This window comes from Paramormyrops kingsleyae, chromosome 1 (genome assembly GCF_048594095.1).
Source record: "Paramormyrops kingsleyae isolate MSU_618 chromosome 1, PKINGS_0.4, whole genome shotgun sequence".
In the NCBI taxonomy this organism is placed as follows: Eukaryota; Metazoa; Chordata; class Actinopteri; order Osteoglossiformes; family Mormyridae; genus Paramormyrops; species Paramormyrops kingsleyae.
Window position 1 is genome coordinate 4,063,552 of NC_132797.1, and position 22,844 is coordinate 4,086,395.

General features: G+C 49.3%; 1 long non-coding RNA gene across 1 annotated transcript in view; it reads right to left on the reverse strand.

Moving 5' to 3' along the window:
* LOC140578594 (uncharacterized) overlaps window positions 1–22,522 on the reverse strand; it is a 38,599-nt gene extending 16,077 nt beyond the window's left edge. Inside the window, exons 1-2 of the long non-coding RNA XR_011982851.1 lie at window positions 22,196–22,522; window positions 2,446–2,663 (exon numbers count right to left, since the gene is read on the reverse strand). This is a non-coding gene — a long non-coding RNA (uncharacterized lncRNA). The remainder of the gene's footprint in view (window positions 1–2,445; window positions 2,664–22,195) is intronic.
* Window positions 22,523–22,844: the final 322 nt, after the last annotated feature.

Here is a 22,844-nt window from a genome sequence, read left to right on the forward strand (position 1 = left end):
GTCCCCGAGTAGCTATATGTAACACTCTTATACACCCTGTTCCCGAGTAGCTATGTGTAACACACACTTATACACCTGTCCCCGAGTAGCTATGTGTAACACTCTTATACACCCTGTTCCCGAGTAGCTATGTGTAACACTCTTATTCACCTGTCCCCGAGTAGCTATGTGTAACACACACTTATACACCTGTCCCCGAGTAGCTATGTGTAACACTCTTATACATCCTGTCCCCGAGTAGCTATGCGTAACACACTCTTATACACCCTGTCCCCGAGTAGCTATGCATAACACACTCTGTCCATGAGTAGCTGAGCGTAACACACTTTCTCCTGGAGTAGCTGTGCATAACACACAATGTCCCGGAGTAGCTGTACATAACACGCTCTTATATACTCTGTCCCCAAGTAGCTATAAGTAACACACTGTGTCCCTGAGTAGCTGAGCGTAACACACTCTGTCCCTGAGTAGCTGTGCATAACACACTCTGTTATTGAGTAGGTGAACGTAACACACTCCTATACACTCTGTCCCTAAGTAGCTGTGGTAACATATTGTGTCCCTGAGCAGCTGTGCGTAACACACTCCGTCCCCGTGTAGCTAAGTATAGCACACTCTGTCCCTGAGTAGTTGAGCATAGCACACTCTGTCCCTAAGTAGCTGTGCATAACACATTCTGCCCCTGAGCAGCTGTGCATAACACACTCATATACATTCTGTGCCAGAGTAGCAGAGAGTAGCATACTCGGTAACATACTCGGAGAGTAACATACTCAGTAAAATAAAGTGAAACACACACTGTTCTCAAATAACAGTATATAAGAACATAAGAACATAAGAAATTTACGAGTATATGACACACTCCGTCCCCAAATAACAGTACGTGACATACTCTGTCCCTGAGTAACAGTGTGTAACATACTCTGTCCCCAAGTAGTATTAAGGGTGTAACACAATATGTCCCTGAGTTGCTGTGCATAACACACTCTATCCCAGACTAGCTCTGTGTAACACACTCTGTCAACGAGAAGCTGTGCATAACACGCTCTGTCCCCGAGTAGCTGTGCATAACACGCTCTTATGTCCCCTAGTAGCTGTGCATAACACACTCTTATGTCCCCTAGTAGCTATACGTAACTCACACAGTGACCACAGATGTGTCTTAAATACAGCTGTTCATCAGTGTGTAAATTTAACCCCTTTCAGGCTGTATTTTTTTTATAAAAGCTCAAAATGATATTTGGAATATTTCACATGGACTTGTCAGTTTCTCGTATGCTTTACAGATCTGGCCTTTTCTCCGGTCCTGGCACCATTGTAAGGAAACCTTCACACAGAGCACACCGTCACGTTCCTGCACACCCCAGTATTACCTCTCTCGCTTGTTGCCATTGCGCCAGTTCAAAGCGACGCCTTGCTGGTGAACATCTCTTCATCTCGCCCTGGTGGACATGGTGGGACACCTCAGCGTCCCTTGACTGATTAGCACATCATTGCACGGTCACAGAGCAACATCTCGCAGTGAAACAGGAGGGATACATTTGGGACATTCGCAACAAATTAAACACAGACTCCGGGTCTATGGCTCATGAGTTTAAGAGGGTGTCTGTCAGCAGGCAGGACAAAGAGACTCACTACCGCTGCAAACATCGCCAGTGCAGCCTCTGCTGGACACTCCAAGAAAATCCAGGAGAGGAAAGGGTTAATGGTGTGTGTCCCACCACCCCCAAACCTCCCCCACAACCCACCCCTCAGGGTTGTGCCCCCCCTGCCCCCCATAGCATACAAGCCATTATGCTGAACATCCATTGACCCCCGAATGGCTCCGGAGTGGAGGTAGCGGCAGAAGCCTGTGGGGGTGGTGTGGGGTGGGGGGGGGGGGGGGGGTTGTGAGCGGCACTCTGTCTCTGCCAGCGATTAATGAGAGAGCAGGAACATGAGCTCCAGCACAGCGATTCCAGCCCCCAAGTTTCTGGGCCCATGATATGCTATCATGTTCCGAAGAATTCTTTTAGTGTGGCGGAACTGACTAGCGCCTTTTACAAAGCAACCATCTGCCATTTCTCAGACTCGTACCCTAATTTGCCGTACCTGATTCGGAGGCTGGGGCGTGTATACCGGCAGGAAGCTCCGCCCCTTGGCATATGGTACATATCTCTTTCAAAGCTCACTGGCTCAGACATGGCAAGAAAATACAAATAGTACTGGACTGAAGATGAACAAGAAACAATGTAATGTTGGGGAAACAGGAAGGAATTTACAGGCTTCTTATTAGAACAGGCAGCCTGAGGAGAAACAGAATAAAGACAACAAAAAAATACCCTCAATCTGGTTCCTCCCCCCCCCCCCCCCCCTACCGCCCATCTTGCAGAGCAGATACTGTTACGAAACTGAAAGCGCTGGGAGGAGGGAGGGGTTAAAGGTATTAAGGAAAATGTGCCTCACCCCCACTTGTTTGTGAGAATAATGATGCATGGAATTTCCACAGGCCAACTGGAAGTTTGACACCTGCCACTTGAAAGTCCAGCCCAGATGAGGTCAGCGGTCGTGGTCGCAGTCGTAGTCGCAGTCGCAGTCGCGGTTGGTGGGACCTCGGTGCTGTATTGATGGTAAAACCTACCAGGCTGGGCTTCTCTATCCACCACTGCTGGACTGCGAGGTACCTGTGAAAATTCATACAAGGCTTTAGTGTTTGGAAAATCTCAGACAGACATCCAGAGCCATTGAGGAAACTGATTTGCTTTTCTGGGTTCAGTGAAATTAAAATTTTTGTGTCTTTCATGGAGATTTAGGGAAATTACATTTCCCACGACCAAAAAGACACGGTTGGTCTGCTTGGACACACGCCACACCAGGGAAACATATCGGACTGCTAAACATCATGGGTCTCTGAGCGTTTATCGCCGTGGTGATATGCAGGGCTGGCCCCGGGCCCCGGGCCCCGGGCCCCTGGCGCCCGGCTAAGCCCCCACGTGCCGTCTCCATTCCAGGGAATGCTCTACGGATGTTTTAACAACTGCAGTTGACTTCATATGTGACTCATCTTCCCGGGAAGCGGAACCGCCAGCTGGGTGCATCGTTTTAACCGGCACAACTTGATTTTTTCATGTATTGCTTCTCAAGCAAAATTAATTTCTGTAAGATTAAACTGTATTTGCTGTAATCATTTAATAATGCCCAGACTCCATTCACCCATCCATCCATCCATCCGTTCATTCACACACTCATTCATCCATCCATTTGTTCGTTCATTCACACATTCATTCATCCATCCATTCGTTCGTTCATTCTTTAGTTCATCCATCCATCCATACATCACTACTTGTCTGGTACAGGATCACACCAAGCCGGGAGTTTCTTCCTGGAATGTTACTAGGTTCAGTCAGCTAATGATTGTATTGTGGTGTCAACAGACCTGAGTTCAAGCCTTAACTTGACCTAATCAATTATGTTGGTGGTGTGTGGCTTCGCGGGTGAGCAGAAGGTCATTGGTTCAAATCCTAGGGTCGGCGAGTGATTTCATCCATGTGCCCTTGAGCAGGGCCCTTAACCCCCAGTTGCCCCAGCGACTGGCTGACCATGCTTTCTCCAAAATGTATTGCTACTTTGGACAGACAAATCTGCTAAATAAATTAAATGTATCTAATCCAGGAAGCGCAGCCCAGGATGGGACGCCAGGGGTGTAATACAAACAATATTCACTCAAGACTGAAATACTCAGACTGCTGAGTCTCTGGAGTTCATAGTGACTTGACATTTTCATATGCCCTCCTAAAAAAATTGAAGGTGTAAGTGTTGGTTTGTCACACTCTATCCTTTCAAATGGAAATATTTTCTAAGTGATCCTGAAGCCAATAGAGTGTGTGCGTGCCACCCTAACGAGCCTCTGCTTTTATTACAGCATAATGCCCACCCACCTTGGCTTTCGTTGGACGGGGTCGGGCAATTTTCTTTGTTTATTTTGAGTATCACCCTAGAAGAACTCTGGTGAACTGACGTAGGGCTGTAACAGGAAACATCAGGAAATTCACGAATTCAAACCCACTGGATGGCAGCTGTCATTATTAAACTGCTTAATGTTATACTTAGAAGTTTAAATCATTCTTTTATGTGAGACAACTGACAGTTTTGCATATTTCTGCAGCTGTTGTAATGGAGCATCTCAGGTCAAATACCTTGTTTAAACGTACATCATATTCTTCATTACCGCATGGCCCACCTCCTTTTACATGACAACTGTTTCCAAGACAACTGACACAGTTTTTTGTGATTGTTTACTTTCACATACCTTTTTAACAGTGTCGCTCTACCTTCATGCCACACCCACACCTCGGTGACATGAGCCCTGCCCTCTGCCTTCCTGACCACCTCACCTTGAAACACGAGGCAAACTGACCGGAACCTCCTGAGCCGTCATTGCACAGAAGCCCGAGCCGTGATGCTGTTGCCTGCCTGAAAGGCTTCTCATCCAATTATCAGAGTTTAATAAAAGAGTCTAATTATCTGCAAGTTCCCCCAATTTTTCATACCGAATTGATTCTCATTAGGAAGTCCTCTGAGAGAGGGCACGGGGAGAGCTCTCCTTATACTCTCCGTAATCACCTCTGCCTTACTGCTGTGGGCAAGCCGTTAAAAGCTATAAATTAGGCTCATATGAAGAAAAAAAACTCAAAAGGTTAGTGGGGTTGATAGGAAGGGTTCCCCAGAGAGTCTGCAAACTTTCTAAAAAGTGAGCACTGATAACCTGCACCTTTATACGGTCCATATAGACACCTTAGTACGCTCCTTACCGGTATCGTGGTACGGTCCATATAGACACCTTGGTAAACTCCTTACAGGCATCTTGGTACGGTCCATACAGGCAAGCCTGATACAATATGGTCTCTTCTGCTCACCAGCCCATTAGCTGATCTGGTACTGCTTCTGGCTTCATGGGAACTCAGAGGGGGCCCATCCCAAAATGGCATCCCATCCCAAATGACTGCGAGTCCAACCAGAGGAGTAACCACTTTCTTAACATAACCCAACAGCCAACCACGTATTTGTGGGGGACTCCTATTGGACACAAACAGTCACTACACTGCGGGGTGGGGTCTGCAGTGACTTTTTGAGCCCCAGAAACAGCAAACCCACCCCTGCCTACAGTGGATCTTTTCCCTGATATTATTCCTGTTCCGATTCCTTCCCAGTGGGTCAGATGCTCCGGATACGAGTCGGCTGGCTGGTTTCATCTCCCCGGCTCACACAACCCCCCCCCCCACTAAATTAATCATGGCTTACAGTTCCAGGGCGGCTGAACTGTTAAGGACGAGAACTTCTACCCCGAAGGCTGTAACTTTAAATCCCGAGCGGGAAGCTTCATTCGTACCCTGGGGCTGAGTGCTTAACTTTAATTGTAGTGAAACAAAACCTCAGCTGAGAATCTCCATGTAGATAAGCAGGGCCTCCTTTAAATAAAAATTAATCTTTCCAGTCCTACTCGTCTAATCTTAATCATGTCAACATTGCAACCCTTTAATGCAAAAGCTGTCCGATCTCATCTGCTTTGCTCCTCCAAACCCCACAGCCCGGAATTAGAGACTGTAGCGAATCTTTCTTTCAGGTTATTTTATGCATCCCAGCAAGCCGATCGGTGCCCACACCAAGAGGACTCTTGGTGCCGATTAAATATAAAAAGATCCATGTTCACACGGCATTGCAATCGACGTCGGCCTGGCTATTTATGTGCAAAGTTTCTCCCGGATGCGAGTTGTGAATTATTGACATTCCCTGTGTGTCTTTGCCTCCCATCGCTCCAGGGAGGCGCCGAATTCTCTCTCCGAGAGGCGAAAAAAACCGTCAACCCAATGACCTTGACGGCGACTGGCATGCCTTGACATCCCGTCTCCGTGCCCCCCCCACCCCTCCACGGACTAGAGGCATCTCATTCCACGTCCATAAAATGTCAGACGAGTGATGTGGCAGGCAGGGATCGATATGGAGGGGAAACGCGAAGCCAGAGGATGCGGCCTGCAGAAAGATGGCAGGTGAGCTCTCCGGAGAGTGAGGCTGGCCACATGGGAGGGTTACGCGCCAGTGTGTAACCGGAGAATCACGCAGTAACACGGTACAGGCTGCCTGGTGTATGTACACTCTCTAAAGCAGTGTTTCCCGATCCGGTCCTCAGACGGTTCATGTTTTTGCTCCCTCCCAGCTCCTTGCCAGACAGTCCACATTTTTGCTTCCTAGGGAGGACCCGATTGGAAACACTGCCCTAAAACATACACACATTACCAGAGTTCAAGCTGCCTGTCTTTGATTCAGCTTTGCGCCGATTCCTGCGCGCTGTGCCTTGCATCCTAATTGGTGAGCAGACAGTCCCACTTTGAAAACGCCGACTCCTCTATGGAGCGGATTTGGGTTTTTTTGCCCATAACGATCAGCCCAACCGTCGGCCCGTTTCTGAAAGCCAGCCGGGCCGTGTGTGTCCACGCATAAGCCAGTGGCTGGGAGCAGGACCGGCCCAGTGAATTAAGCACCGGGAGGTAGTCCATAAACTGGGTCTCCATGGTAACAGAACAACAAACACAGAGTGCCATGGAGTCCGGAGGCCGCAAATAGACACGTTCATGAATGCAGATACTTTTTTTTTTTGGTGCATTTTCAATAAACAGAGTACGCTGCTGCATTTGCCAAAGAAAATACATTTTGTGCAATTTCAATAACTAGGCTTAGTGGCTGTTTGGATCCAGTGATCTGTGATGTCTTTGCTTGTGCTTTGGCCTGCTACCCAGAATAGTTACCTAACTGGTTTAACTAGGCGGAAGCCTGTTTAATAAAAGTGCAACGTAGCTGTAGAGACTGTAAGTCCCACGGAATGATCCTCGTGGTGATGTTACGTTCAGGCCAGCCAACACATACTCTTGCCATTGGTGGAGTTTGAACACCCTTCCACAGTAAGGAACCATCTCAAAACATTAATAACAACAGATTGAGAGACCTTCCAAAAAAACCTTCTCTAAAGCAGGCAGCCTCTGAAACCCAGCCTAAGACCGTGAGAATCTGGTGGGAAAAAATCTGAGGGGTCTCACTGAGGTCCCCAGGACGGTGTCAGCACCCAGGGATGATCGTGTCCCAGGTCTCTCCTCAGCTTCAGCCCAGCTGGCCAGGTCTGCATGTGCATGCAGATACATCTCTGAACGGGTGGTCAAAGCTCTCCCTCCCAACTATGAATCTGGCTAGGGTTAGGGTTAGGGTTAGGGTTAGGGTTTTAAGGTGGGGGAACATAAGAGGGGATCATAATTCTCACAGAGGGGCCAAGGTTATCATTGGCCAATGACATGTTTGGAATTGGTGAGTGACAGGGAAAGGGGCTAATCAGCTTTTAGTTGGAGCCAGTGTGCCAGTGGCCCCGCCTCTGTATACGCCCCTGGGACTGCAGTGTAAGCGCTGTGGGCCCATGTGCCCTTCTGTCCTCGCCTAGGCTGTAAAAATACCCCTACCCCCCTGCAGCTCCGCCTCGCTGGCCATCCGGGGGGGGGGGGTCCCGCCAAGGACGTCGCTCATTATTGGAGAGCCTGGTCCGGCAGGACTTTCAAACCTCATTCGAAGTTGAAAACAAATCACCCAGAAAAAGCGTGACAAAAAGGAGGAGGCAGCTGCAGTCCAGTAGCCGGTGCCAGTCGAAGCTGGTGCGGTGCCTCTACCCATCGGGATCCTGCCAGGATCCACCACTGGGCACAGGAAAGGCGCACTGAGATGCCCAATGGGGGAGGGGACTCCTGACAGGCCGGGGGGCAGTGATGCCAAGCCGCAGCGATACTCTCATGCCAGGCAGACCCGGGCACCACATGCGGGGGGACATTAAGAAACATACACCTGCAGTCATGATGCTGTATGAGCAGCAGATAAAGCAAGGGGGGGACTCTCCATTGGTCCAGCAGTTGAAGAATTAAAGGGGGGGGGTGTCAGTTTGGATTCTGCCCCGTGCACGCTTTAACAAAAGATTGTTGACTCAAAATGTTAAACAAAGACAGCGGAATAAAGGGAAGCCATTGAAGGATTACACATGTAATTGTGCTGGAAAATGATAGCTTGTCTTTGAGGCAGGCCCAGAGTGTCGAATTTAATTAGCGCCTTAAAGCTGCAGTTGGGTTCTGATGAATCCATTCCTCTGCCCCCCCCCTCCATCCCCCTCACGCCACCCCCAGTACGGGGAGACTCCGCAGAGGAGGAGAAACAGGGGGCTGCATCACGACGTGTCGCCTTGACAACCCCCGCAGAAAGGGGGCGGAGCTTATGGGCCTGGCAAACAGGCAGCAGTCTCTGAGACACTCTGGCATGCAGTTTAGAGGGGAGGGGGAAGAAGGGCAGGGGGAGGAAGCTTCATTTTTTTTCTAGACTTTTCCAGAAGCTTCCGCCTGTGTTTACATCCACCATTGCTGGCCCTCTCTTTGTGACGATGCAGAGCAAACAACCGGCCGTGTGGGCACCTGTGTTTACACAGCACGTGTACGCAAGCACATGGGAGGGCGACAGAAGGGCGACGCGTGAGAATGAGCACGCCTCACGGTCCCAGTGGCTCACGGCGAGGAGAAGCCAGCCGGGTTGGTATGGGAACGGGGTCAGCAGCGGCCTGACGTCCATGAGAAAGGGTCGGGCAGGGAGTGGCGGGGGCTAGCTTCCTGTGACAAGAAAATAATCTCCCCCTCTTGTTTTGTGGCTGAGGAGCTGTCGACTCATACAAGTAGGAAACTCTGCAGTGGGACATATTTAAAAATGTGCAAGAAAACGAAACAGCATGAGTGGGAGGGTCTCTTGGCGGGGGTCATGGCAGAAAATGGGGGCCGGGTCTCACTTGGTGCTCTTTTTTCCGAGACCTCATCGCGTCATGCGACATGCTTTCCAGAAAGCTCACTTCCTGGGGAGGAATGCATTTCAGTGAATGTCAGTCTCTCTGATTAATACACTGTAAAAAAAATAGCTGTAAAAAAAAAAACAGACGGCATGCTGGGAACTCAATTAAGGGAAATATACTCAGGTCGAGCGCGCCGGCAGGATTAATAACCGTCTTGCCGGCGCTCGTGCTGTCAGATGTGTGTTGTGGGGTCTTTACAGAAAACACACCATGCGCCGCATCCGGCGTGCCGAGCCGTGGCCAGAGGGCTATTCAGGCTTGCGGTTGCCAAGGTGCCACGTGTGTGAGACAGCGATGGGGACACTGATCGACCGCGCCGTGGCGTGATGTCGGACAGTTGAAACTGCTCGCTGCTGATTTCTGTTCTTCCCGGGCCCTGGGAGAACGCCCCCCAAACGATGGGGCGGGTATGGCTATAAATAATGTACAAGCATATAAACAAATGTTAAAAAAACACACACACACAAAGGGAAACCAAACAAGCCGGTTGGGATCAGTCTGCAGCGTGCTGAGGCAGGGATGGTCATGTTAGGGGCTCGGCTTAGAGCAGCATTTCTCAGCCTGCTCTTCAGGAACCCCCAGACAGTAAACATTATTGCTCCCTCCCAGCTCCCTGTCAGACAGTCCACAATTTTTGCTACCTCCCAGCTCCCTGTCAGACAGTCTACATTTTTGCTCCCTCCCAGCTCCCTGTCAGACAGTCCACAATTTTTGCTCCCTCCCAGCTCCCTGTCAGACAGTCCACAATTTTTGCTACCTCCCAGCTCCCTGTCAGACAGTCCACATTTTTGCTCCCTCCCAGCTCCCTGTCAGACAGTCTACATTTTTGCTCCCTCCCAGCTCCCTGTCAGACAGTCTACATTTTTGCTCCCTCCCAGCTCCCTGTCAGACAGTCCACATTTTTGCTCCCTCCCAGCTCCCTGTCAGACAGTCCACATTTTTGCTCCCTCCCAGCTTCGCACACCTGAACCAAACAATCAAGAACACCAAACACCCGTACATTTGTGCTGGGTGGAAAAACACCGATTCACAGAGTGATGTGTGTGTTTGGGTTGGCGACCTGTCCTGGGTTATTTCCTGCCTTGTGTGTTGTGACCCTGTACTGGAACAGCAGCTATGGAAAATGGATGGATGTATGTCTGTTTCTTTTGCATGACTTTAAGCACAGGATGGCTGTTGCAACCACTCTGCCCAAACACAGCACTGTCGGGTCTTCATTGGTTCTCCACCGTAAATACATCCTTGAATCCCACCCTCAAGGAGAACAGGCCGGCCGCATGAGCTTAGTACCGGTCAAGCGATGATGTGACATAGGCGGCTGTTGAGGACGCCAATTTAGCAAGCTGGTTTCACTTTGTCACGTACTGGGGACACTGGCAGTGAGGCTCGCCTAAAGTGCCATCCGGGTCGGGTTCCTCTCACCGTGCGCTGGAGACGTCGTCTCCCACCACCTCCCCCGTCTCTTCACCGGCCAAAAGCACCGGCGTGGGGTGGCACAGCTGAAATGGCTCTGGAGATACTGCGGCAAAATTAAACTGGAGGTCCGTGCGTGGAGTGGCCAGATAGTAAAACACCGTGCGAATGCGAGCTCAGACTGCGGCTCGCTCCTCTGGCCGCCTTGGGAATCAGAGCTCAGAAGCTCAGCTGCTGAACTCGGTGTCCCTCAGTCCTCAGGCTCCTCGGAGACTCGTCTGCTCGGTCCTAAAATGCCCGGCAGCCATTTCTGATATGCCGGTACTTCTTGTAGCGTCACCCATATAAAGGTTTCCCTAGGATCTCAGCTCAACATCATCTGCGCACCTGAACATCGCCCCCCCCCCCCCCCCCCTCCATTCGCCTGGGAGGGGAATCTGCAGGACAACCAGCCAGTGGTGTAAGTATCCATCTCTCCCTTATCACCACGGTGACTGTCACTGTCTGATGGCGGAAACACAAAGGCTCCTGGATGGTGTGCAGCACAACGGGACATTACGCATGGGTATAATTATGCTCCCTGTCATGTTTCAAAATTATGCTTCTGAATGCAGCGTCGGTTTATACCAATGTGCATTTTTAATGCCACTTGATCGGCGGCAGGGCCTATCAGAGCGAGAACGACAGGACAGTCCGAATACCCTTCAGCCGCATTCTGGGTAAACTGCGACAAACACCTTTCGCAGAAGAGTGCCTAAGGAGACTGTATTCCCACCCTGAGAAATTTTTATTTGTGTGATATTTGCGGCGTCCGTTATTCCCCTCAGCAGCCAGGCCTACGCCACGCTCGGCAGAGCCGCCGAATAATTAGGCGCGTCTGCTCCAATCGCGAGCCCGCGAGCCCGCGAGCCTTCGGAGACGACGACTGTAATGGAGCTCATTAAGCAGGGAACGGGCCGTCGTGTGCTGGCTGGCTTCACCTGTGCCTGTGGGGAAAGGGACATGGTCGTAGTCCCCCCTGCAGCCAGCAGGGACACAGGCTGCTATGGTAAAATATCAGCCCCCCCTCCCTCCCCCAACCAGGGAGGTACTAAAACCTAAAATACCCCCCCTTCGAGACGGCAGGCTGTCGTCAGGGTCAGTACGCAGTGCGGCCTCTTTTCACACGGGTTTCCACACGTTCTCTGCGCAGCCTGTAATAAAACATGGGTGTGTGTGTGTGGGGGAGGGGGGGTTTTCAGGTGACAAAGTACATCCCGTTGGCAAGCGAGTGTCAGCTCTCCGAGAACTCCCAGCCCAGCGCCTCTCCCAGTGTGAGAAAACCACCGAAGAGGAAACTGGGTGAAAAATGGGCGCAGAGACGGCGTGAGAGGAGCGAGGGGGGAGGGGGCTGTCAGGGTTCTGCTTTAAAAACAAACAAAAAGCACAAAAAAGAGGACTCCCCCCCCCCACATCCGTCATGGAAAGCCGCAGTCTACCTTCTCTCTCTCCAGACGGTTTATCCACTGAAACAAACAGCGGAGGCTCTCCCGGGGACTCGCTTAATACGCTTCGGACTGCCTATATGAAGCCGGTCAAAGGAAGGAAAAATAAGCACAATCTACATCTCGCTGGAAAGTCGGCCTGATGCAGAAGACAAATAAAATGAATGAAAGCACAGGCTAGTGGGTGTTTATTCTCATTCTGTGAGCCTAATGCGCGCACACACACACACACACACAGACACACACACACATACACAACACACACAAACACACAGGCGCACACACACACACATACACAACACACACAAACACACACACACACACACACAAACACACACACACAGGCGCACACACACACACACACACACACAGAGGCACACACACACACACACACACACACAGAGGCACACACACACAGACACACACACACTGCGCACGCATTCCGGCTGCATCCCTAGTTTTAATGCAGAGACGCATTAAGGAGACCCCCAACCTCAAGCCGTATAATGGATCTCAGGCTAATGGAGGTTTAACAGCTGACACATAAACAGAGCCTTATTAATAATCACCATTACCTCGCCGGCAAAGTAATGGCCAGGGGGGTGGGGGGTGGGGGAGATCGTGTTCCTGCTGAAATGACCGTGATATGCCGTCCTCTGTGCTTTTAATCGGCTGTCTGGGGCAGTGGACGTAACATTTACCTGGACAGGCCTCCCCTATCTTAACGAGTTTGATACAGTCGTAGGAATTCGAATGAGAGTCGTTAGCGAGTGAAAAATACCCACAGCGATGACAAACGGCCTAATTATCACAGATCTGCAGACACACATTGTGTTTGTGTGTGTATGTCAGCAAACAGCCATATTAAGGCTCAGAACGAAGTCAAATTTTTAAATTACTTTTTACCTTGAGTCAGCTTTTCAAAACTTAAAATGTAACCTCCCTGTTTGCACTGACCTTCATAGTTAGAGGAGTTTATTTTTAATAGTCACATCATATGGATGGAACATTTCAACTTAAGACTGGCATTAGTAAACATGAAGAAGTGTGTTAAGAATGTTCTGAAAGAAGACCTGCTTACATAAGAAACGTTCATTACGTATGAAGGTATGAAGCTAAATGGATACTCCGTATTTCTGCTTCAGGCTCCCTTGACGTCCGGGACAGCGGGAATCCATTGGGACTGGAACCAACAAAGTACCCATCTGAACCAAAAAACAACATAAAGAAAACATCACTGGCTGCACTCGCACACTGAGTCACCCTGTCTCCATGTTCACGTCACCGGCGACACCGGGGGTTGGGGGGGGGTTTGGGGGGTGACGCAGAGGCTCATTAAATTGCCTTTTTAACTTCATAAATAACTATATATAACCAGAAATGATTACGATACCTTAGGACCCGTGTCGACATAGTCTGACAGGGGTCTGGGACAGGAGAAAAGGGGTCGATGGACCACAATATGCCATGACCAAATCAGACCCCCCCTCACAGGTCACTAATATAGAGGGGCTTTCTATCGTGTTGTTGAACAGTCAAAGGAACGGATTAATTGATCCTATCCAAGGTGACACCTCTCTGCGGCTTCCTAGCCAGTTCACCCCCAAAGTACACAGACATGACAGGTGTCATCGGGCGGCCTGTCACATGAGCCATCATTGGTCACATTTTCCTACATCCTGGGCCACTATCCTGCCTGTGTAACAATCCCGGACTGAGGGCGCTGTGAGAAACAGAGACTCACATCCAGTGCTGGCTTTGTAAAATCTGAGGTGCCATATGAGAGGGCGGAGCTCATAAGGAGCACAGAGACCAATGGTGACCACCGTTATATAAGAGGGCGGAGCTCATAAGGAGCACAGAGACCAATGGTGACCACCGTTATATAAGAGGGAGGAGCTCATAAAGAGCACATAGACCAATGGTGACCACCGTTACATAAGAGGGTGGAGCTCATAAAGAGCACATAGACCAATGGCGACCACCGTTATATAAGAGGGCGGAGCTCATAAAGAGCACATAGACCAATGGCGACCACCGTTATATAAGAGGGCGGAGCTCATAAAGAGCACATAGACCAATGGCGACCACCGTTATATAAGAGGGCGGAGCTCATAAAGAGCACATAGACCAATGGCAACCACCGTTATATAAGAGGGCGGAGCTCATAAAGAGCACATAGACCAATGGCGACCACCGTTATATAAGAGGGCGGAGCTCATAAAGAGCACATAGACCAATGGCGACCACCGTTACATAAGAGGGCGGAGCTCATAAAGAGCACACAGACCAACGGCGACAACCGTTATATAAGAGGGCGGAGCTCATAAAGAGCACATAGACCAATGGTGACCACCATTACATAAGAGGGCGGAGCTCATAAAGAGCACATAGACCAATGGTGACCACCATTATATAAGAGGGCGGAGCTCATAAAGAGCACACAGACCAACGGCGATCACCGTTATTTAACAACAATAATGCACTGTGAATTACTTAAACATGTAACAATGCAATGTTTTCTATCAACACCTGGGGGGTTTTCCACAAAGCAGGATTTCCCACTTAGCTGTACAACTGTCCATAAGGAAGAGAGATGAGTGACATTCCTATCAGATAAACGAGACATACTAATTTAGGCAGATGCCAAAAATCAAATAACGCAAACAATTTTATAAACATGCATTTCTTTAGTTCTGTTTGTATGTATGTATTGTAAGTTTAACTCAAATTAATTTAACGTTTAATTATACTAGCTGTAGCGTTTGAGGTGGCCGAGCGCGGACTCTCTAAGCCAGAGGACCCGGAGCTACACATTAAGCACTGCATGCCTCCCTCCACCTTCGCTTGCTGTAGCCATGTACCCCTGACGACCTGAAGTCCAGCCCATCAGTAAAGATTCCGCAAGGCTTCTCTCAGGTATGGATTCAGCCAACCGCTCTGCCTGCTGATCCATCAGCTGCAATTAGCATGATATGCTAATTATTCACATGTAAATTCCTGGTTGCTGTGCAGTTTACGGCGTTACAGTTCACTAGCTACTGATCCAAGCTCTTATTTTGGATTTTAGAGGTATTTATTTCACCTGCTGATTAGCTCAGGATTTTAATGCTTAGGGTGATCCTTCCTTCCGGTCTTCCTCAGTCCCTGCCCCCCCCCCAAAAGTAAGCCCTAAAATCCTCAATTCATGGTCGGAATCAGGAAACAAACGATACGGCCCTCTTAAGGGGATGCAGACATCAATGACGAAGGTCACACCAGGGCAGTCGTCGTGGCGACGAGTTGTGGCCCAGTAGTGTGTCTATTCAGGCCACTAGAAGCTACAGAAGAATCATGGAATGCAGGCATGAAGCAGGAAATCGACTCGCTTTGTGCGAAAGCGTGGGGTGGGCGGGCAGGGGGGGGGCACATTATGGATTTCTGGAATCAGCATGACACTCTCTCTCTCTGCTGGCATTGGGCTGCTGGTGTCTACCCATAATTCCTGAGCTGGAGTTTTCCCATAATGCACCTCACATGCAAGTCCTGAAGGCCTCAAACCAAAGCACAGACCCAGCAGAGAGAGACTCACAAAATTAACTGGCCTATCGCTTAGAGGGTGACATGGTCTCACTGATCCAAAGCGATGCTCCTGAACTGCTTCTAAGAGAAAGACAGTGAATGTGACAAATGAATGACCCACATAGGGGGTCAGATAGGGGGTCAGAGCAGGAGGTGGGTCACGGCTTCAGTGGCATGTTCCTGCCTTCATGGCTCCTGATTTGCCTCCAGATCAGACATGACCCGCCAAAGTTGAGCTAATTAAAAATGTTCTGTCTGCTTCTTGACTTCATGTTTTCTCCAGTATCCATGATCTTTAGGATCCCACAGGATCCCAAGCTGTATGACTAGAACAAACACTGGCTGTCTCAGAGCAAAGCTTGGCAACGACCAGTGAGAAAATTCATTACCAGTACACCCAGAGGAAACAAACACACATGGTGCCCACCCTTTCGTCTCAGTCTACTCATAAAATCCTTTAATGGCTTAACACTCTGAGGCTGATTCATGACCTTATGAGCTCCAGGCTCCCACAACTTCCAAGATGAAAAAAAGAGTTTGATCCCAAGGTGTCTCTGTGCAGAACCCCGATAATTCGATGCAGGCAAAAAGCCAGTGCCACACTTAATCCAAATTACTATAAAGAACCATTCTACAGTTATATGAGGTCTCTTTAATGATCCTAAAATGTGAACAGATATCCTAATTCAGCCAAGAGGATAAAGGAAAACAGAAACAAACAAATAAAGCAGACAAATAAAGGCATAGATGCCCCCTCTTTGTATTACTGCCTTCAGTGAGACTGGGATGTTTTTCTGCCATATTCTTTTAGCATTTAATTAAATATGCTGCTCCTGTATCTTTAAAAAAACAATCAAGTGTCCCAGTACTTGTACAGGTTGAATTCTGACATCCAAAATTCATAAATAGATGAGAGAAAATGACAAAAATGTGCCTTCTTTCCATGCCGAATCTGCAGTTTAATTACTACCTGTATGCGCTTTTATGATTCCGCTAATGTAATTCTGAGGGCTCCGAAATGCCTTTGAACAGCGATCAGACTGTGAGGAAAAGGGAGCAGCCTGACTCGTTTGGTACGCAACCCCCACTGCACCCCCACCGCTTAATAAGCACATCGGCGCGGCGAACAGACCTCTAATGATGAAACTTTTCATGGCACCGGCTAAAAGAGGGAGCGGGAAGCAGATCATTTGAAGCCGCATTAGGGGAAGGAACCAAATATATGGTGACCCCGGTGCCGGTCCATTCGCCAGGCTCCGTGGCTAATGATCCCATCTCAGACAACGGGGTCCGGACGCAGCACTTAATGACTGTAATATGTGCAGTCGGGGGACTCTGGCAGCCTGCGGACTTAATGACTGAGGGAATAGGTTTTTAATGGAGCTTTGGGTTGAGTCTGGAGGGTTTTCATACCAGATGGATTGCAGTAAAATCCTTGCGAGGGGGATAAGGAACACAAACACGGCAACGGGGGCAGCAAACGCAAACGCTGGCCGGGTCACGGCAGCGGGTGGGATAAACCTGCCGGAGACGCCGGGGATTCAGCGGGTGGGCGCAGTGGCGCCCTCTCCCCCAGCAGCGAGTACCAGGGAATGACGTTGGCAGGGAGATTTCCGTACGAGCCTTAATCACCTGCGTGAAATTCCCGTTATTATGCCCGTAGCGTCCTGCTGCGCCTTTCCTCATTTGCGGATCTGTGGTTTTTCAAGGGAGCATGCTGCGTGTTTTTTCCCGTAATTCCCTAGAGACCCAGGGTGCAGTGGTGGTATGGGGGGGCGGGTGATTATACTTACAGGAATATGGTAGGTTTACAGAAAAGGGGGGAGAAAGTGGCCAGGGTCAGACAATGTTTACATTACTGAAGTCGCCCACATAGCATTAGCTTCCACGTGCTTAAGTAACAGCTGGACGCTGTATCCCAACCCCCCGCCAAATTTATGTTGGGGGCACTGAGACCCTCCCCAGGCAACCATGAGCCTTTATTTATTATTTATTTGTTTTAAAACTATGTATTCTACACACTTAATGTTAATGTTTGTATGTTGGATGTGTGATTGACAGAGGTATGAATGAGGAGTGGATGCTTTTTGTAGGTTTATATATATATATGTATAGCCTATATATATGTGTGTGTGTGTGTTAAACCTTAGCACATAAATGTTTGTGCTCATGTGTATATACAGGTCTTCGCTGTTGCTCGTGGACAGACACATTCAGCTGGAGTCTCATTACTGCAAACTTTCTTCTTCCCGAAAGACAAGACCGAATCGGGAATTTCCCACTCACGACACCCTAAGTGTAGCTTCACCACCGCGTGTGAGGAGAGCGTCTGGAATATACGTATCGGTACGTGATTACATAATTATGATTATACGTGCACACTGACACTCTCACACCACCAAATAACCACGTCCCCGCAGACCGCATGAACACCACATCGCAGTTTCATCTGACGACGTGATGCACAGCATTATGGGCTGTGACATGCTACTCTCGCTGTAGGAGTTCTACGTGAAGATGCTAAGAGAGCGTCATACAGGGTGGGGCAGGCGGGGATGTTAAGCAGGTGTTTAAGATAGGAAATGTGATGACTTTGGCTCTTTGTGGGACAGCCCACAGTGCAAGTCGTGTGGGGGACAGGGGGGGCCTCGCTTCCTGAGATATCATGGCCACCCTGTGTGCGGGTGTAACAGCCTGATCATGTCATATTCACTTGCATCTGCGTTGGAGCTATTTTTACAGTGTTATCCTGCATGTGACAGGTGAACTGACCCATCTCTGGGGTGTCGTCTGAGCACAAAAGCAGGCAGGAAGAGGAGGGGCTTACTGCGCATTTGGTCAAGGATCAGGAGAGAAGCAGCGGAAAGGTTGAAGTTTAACTAAATGGCACTAGGTACAGCCGCACTGAGCTGAGTGACCTTGTGTGCCTTTTCCCCACGTGAGGGTAGCTTTACTTTGTGAAGATTTGGTTTTTATTGCCTCTGCTGGTGAACACTGCTGTCACCTACACTCACCATGTTGCATGTTGTCTGAGAGACTGTGTGACAGAAGGTGCTCCGGGTCGAGTCTGTGGGAGGCAGAGAGTTAGAGTTCCGCTGGCTTCTCTGACCTCGCGATTGCATCGTTCCTTCCGTTAAACACAACACATCGTTTACCGCCGCTTTGGCTCAGCCTCCGAGACGGAATCGCCGCTGCCGGGATTCGTACCCTTGCCACATGGTGCATCCGTCCCTTGGCCCACGGGCTCCAAACGGGGAGCGGGCAGGACGGGCAGGACAGCCATGTCAGCGCGGGCCTGTCAAGCTGCGGTCAGCTTCTGAAGTGTGACGACAGCCTCGTTCAGCGGAGGACCCGCCCCCGTGTTGCTGGGTGCATTGAGAGACATGCTGACACCACCCCGTTCATGCTGCCCAACCCCCCCAGCTGGCGCAGGGTGGGTAGGCCAGGGCCCTCTGATATGCCAGCGGGCTTCTCACCCCCTGCTGCGTGACAAAGGGGCATCAGAGCCCCATCCAGCACACCAAGAAGCAAATTATTAGCCAACTAGAATATGACTTTTCAAATGTTTGGGAGCCATCAGTCATCATCCGTCTGCTCCATTCTCATTGACCAGTTTGTAGGGCCTTCAGCTGATTGGGCAATCCACCATCCATGCCCCGCCTCCAGCATCATTTCTGTAAACAAAGTCCAGGCCTGGTGAGAAACTCCGCCCCAGAAAGCGGGTTAAGGCTAGCAGATGGCGTCTCTCACGAGTCTCACAGTGTCGGAAGTGCACACGGCTAACGTGTTACTATAAACAGGCCACACGCTCAGCGACGGCTGGTCCCACGCGTGCTCCCTGGTGCTCCACGCCAATGGCTGACACATGTAAGGCAACGTGACCCACGTGTGAGAGGCAGGGCACGAAGGTGCTAACAGCTTCCCCCCACCAGGCCGTGCGCATGAGGTGTTATTGTCAGAACCAGCACATAATTAAAGGATGATGTAATCCTGATGTAAAAGTCACCTGGGTGGAGAATGATTCGTTTACTCTGCTTCCTCTTTACCCCCCACTGAAGGCCACCAGGAGACGAAGACACCTGACAGTCATCATGTCTGCAGCGGCAAAACCCCCAGACCCACCCCTCGTTTCTGTGTGTGAGCCTCCCCCTTCGCTGCCGGAAACCGTAAACAGTGGTTTCCATGGCAATCCAGCAGCCTGCAGATGACAAGGTAGCAGGTAGAGCATCTTTTTTTGAGGCATGGATCTCTTGCATAAGGATCTTCACAGAGGCCCAGGACACAAAAAACTGGGCTTTGGGGGGGGGGGGGCATTTGGCGAGCCCTGAGATTCAGATAGTAACCGCTTTTTCTTCCATCGAGGTTCATAATTAAATGTAATAAGCTCACTGTTAAGATGCAATAGATGTGTTTTTGTGCCGCACGGGCTACCTGGCACATTCAGTAATAGTTTTGTTCCGCCATGGAGTTTTCCTAAAGCTACAGTTCAGCTGTTTTGCTCGCTCAGCCTTTCTGGTCATGTGTGTGTTTTTTTCCTCGTTCCACTAGCTGAGCAGATGGCTGGTCCGGCCGGACGGGCCAGCGTCGCAGGTGTGGCAGTGTTGCTGAGGGCAGAGGCCCACGCTGAAGAGCCAGGCTGCACGGCCCGGGCAGGCTGAAGAACCGAGCGCCGATGTTACCCTTTAAACGGCCGGCGAGTCCTGGCTAGTCTCGGAATGGCTGGCTTTGCTCAAACGCCCAGACGCGACGCTCTCACCAGGCACGGCCACGGTCAGAGGGTTTGTTGACGGGGAGAGTCGGCGTGGCATCCATGTGCAGGGTACAAACAAGGTGTGGTGACCCTATGGAGCAGAATCCCTCCATGTCAGGGGGAGGAGCCTGTCGCCACAGACAGGTGCAGAGAAAAAAGGTCCCGTCCGCTACCCCCGGCCATCAGGCCAGCCACCTTCTCTGGGTCCTCCATTATCAGTTTAGTACTGGTCTACATATTTTTGTTATTTTGGTCTGGCTTCATGCTGGGCCATGATGCGATTTCACAAAGTTATTAGACCAGAAACGTCACGTGTTTCTCCAGGAAGATGAATGCGGTCGTCCCTGCCTCCCTCCTACCCCAACACACAATGTACAGAGCTGAGCCACCAATCAGGATCGCCCTCACTCTGAGGTCAGTTTACTCTGACCAATGGCAAGTGTTCAACTTGTGTCGCCCATGGCTACATGTTGGGCATGTCCCATTGGTTAATTCATTCATACCTCTCCTTAACTACATGACATATGAACATTGAAATCAAAGCTTACATCAGCTTTTTGTAGCAGAATAAGGGGTATCAGACCATCCAGCTAAATCATTCCAGGGGATAGAAAAGAAAACAATAGGGAAGCTGTTGCCTTGCTTGTCAAACACAAGGTAAGTGGTGTTTCTACGAGTGGATTTCATACAGCTCCATTTATACACAATATTGCAGAAGAGTAAGATTCTGTATTGCTTTTGTACAGAAAAGGCTGTTCCGTTCTCTAGGTAGAAAGTATTTCCTACCATGAACTCATGTCTTCAAGATCAATTTGTGGGTTCTCAGCAAATGCCCAGGGGTGCATGTCATTTAATGTGCATAATTGGAATTAAATGTCAACTGAATACAAAACCCGAAGACATAATCATGCTGCCGTGCATAAACAAAATTATACACTCTAAAGAAAAATGACACGAAGCTGAATTTTCTGCGGCACAACTGGCTTGGGTGGGGGGTCACGTTTGCAGTTCAGACCAGCACCCAACACGTTATATCACATGACTTTACAGGACCAATACAAAAGGGAAGGTAACCCAGGAGGGATGTGCGAGGCAATTGCAACAGTGTTGTCAACATCCTTACATTTTCAGACAGGTGTGGGTCTCTCACTGTTGGCAGCCACAGTGGAGGATCTACGTAATGACAGGTCTTGCAGATACTCACCCTGTTTATGTCAGAATTAACCGGCACCTCCCATCTCTAAACAGACACACTCAGTATCGTTTCATTGAAAGCGGTAACATTACCCAATTTCCAACACAAATCACTGAAAAGTACCACATTACTCTAAGGTGTTTAATTCTCAGTATTTGCATGGTGAAGCAGTGGGTAACTTAAACGTGTTAATGAAGCAAGGGGAAAAAAGTGTTTTGCTGCCCTCTGCTGACAAAAATAAAATACAGACTTCCTCTGCGCGTGAGTCCAGCTTGCAAAGCAGCGTGTTTCAGGAAAATCTGAAAGCAGGTTAAATGCCGCTATATTTTGAAAACTGTGCTCTTTAAACAGACTTTGATGCCTGCTTCTCCAACTTTTGGAATCCAACAGCCACTGACACAGGAAGCTCCTAGACAGGGATCAACTTGACAATTTAGCGCCAAGAAAGCAAACACTACAGAACCGGGATTCCGAGGAAGAGTCCGACATTCATCAGCAAGAGAGGTGGAGCCCAGATGAAGCCAACCGCAAATGACTGCCTACTATCCAGGGGTGATCATTTTAGCAATAGCAGGGAGGGCTAATGACCAGTAACTGCCATAAGCAGCACGCGTCATCACTTTTTAAACCTTCATATGTAATTTCCCCACATAATACAGCAGTTGGTTAAGGCACCATAATATTTTGATACTGTGATGTGGTCTGTGACACACAGGTCACTTCAAAGTGAAATCTTGCTCATTTTGAGTATATCTCTTCGTGTATAAAGGCAATCTTCACTGGAGCTTCGCTATAAAATACCAAAGGCGTTCTGAGGAGATCAGCAATGGCCCCGGGTGCTGCGCTTCTGTTCTTAGGACATGACAATCTGCACACAACCAGCGATCACGCCTTACCGCTTCGCCGACTCTCGGGGCTCCAAATGAAATGTCAAGCAAAGGTTAAAGGTTAACAGCGTTCGTCGTGACTGAGTCCCTCTATGACGCAGGTTTCCACGGCCCAGCTTCAGCCCACATGCATGTTTACACACACAACAACGTGCATGTTATATGACCTGTCATTATGCTACATATACTGTATAACTAACCATGGGCGTCGTTATAGTCTGATCACTTGGGGCCCCTAGTATGTTACCGCCGAAGCCAGTTTTCCTTCAAAAGAAAAAAAAAACATAAATCCCCGGGGAAACTTGACTTAGCCCCTGATATTTTTCAGCAGCTAAAAACGCCCCTGCTTCCAACAATAAATAACCTGCAACTGGATAAAAAAAAAGGGTTTACAGGAGCAAAGTATGCGGGTCACAGCGGTGCAAGGTGGCAGGAAACTATGAAGGTAAAACAGTAGCAAAACTCGAGAGCTTGCTAATTTGAATGTGAGAACTTGTAAAATTAATATTTGTATTTGTAAGTTGAAATTTATACTCACAGCTCTGATGTGAAAAGCTGCATCTATCGATTTGCACACACAGACAATACTCAGAACACCTGTGTTTTGAATTCGAAGTTGCAGATTAATAGTTACAAATGTGTAAAGTGTCATTCGCAT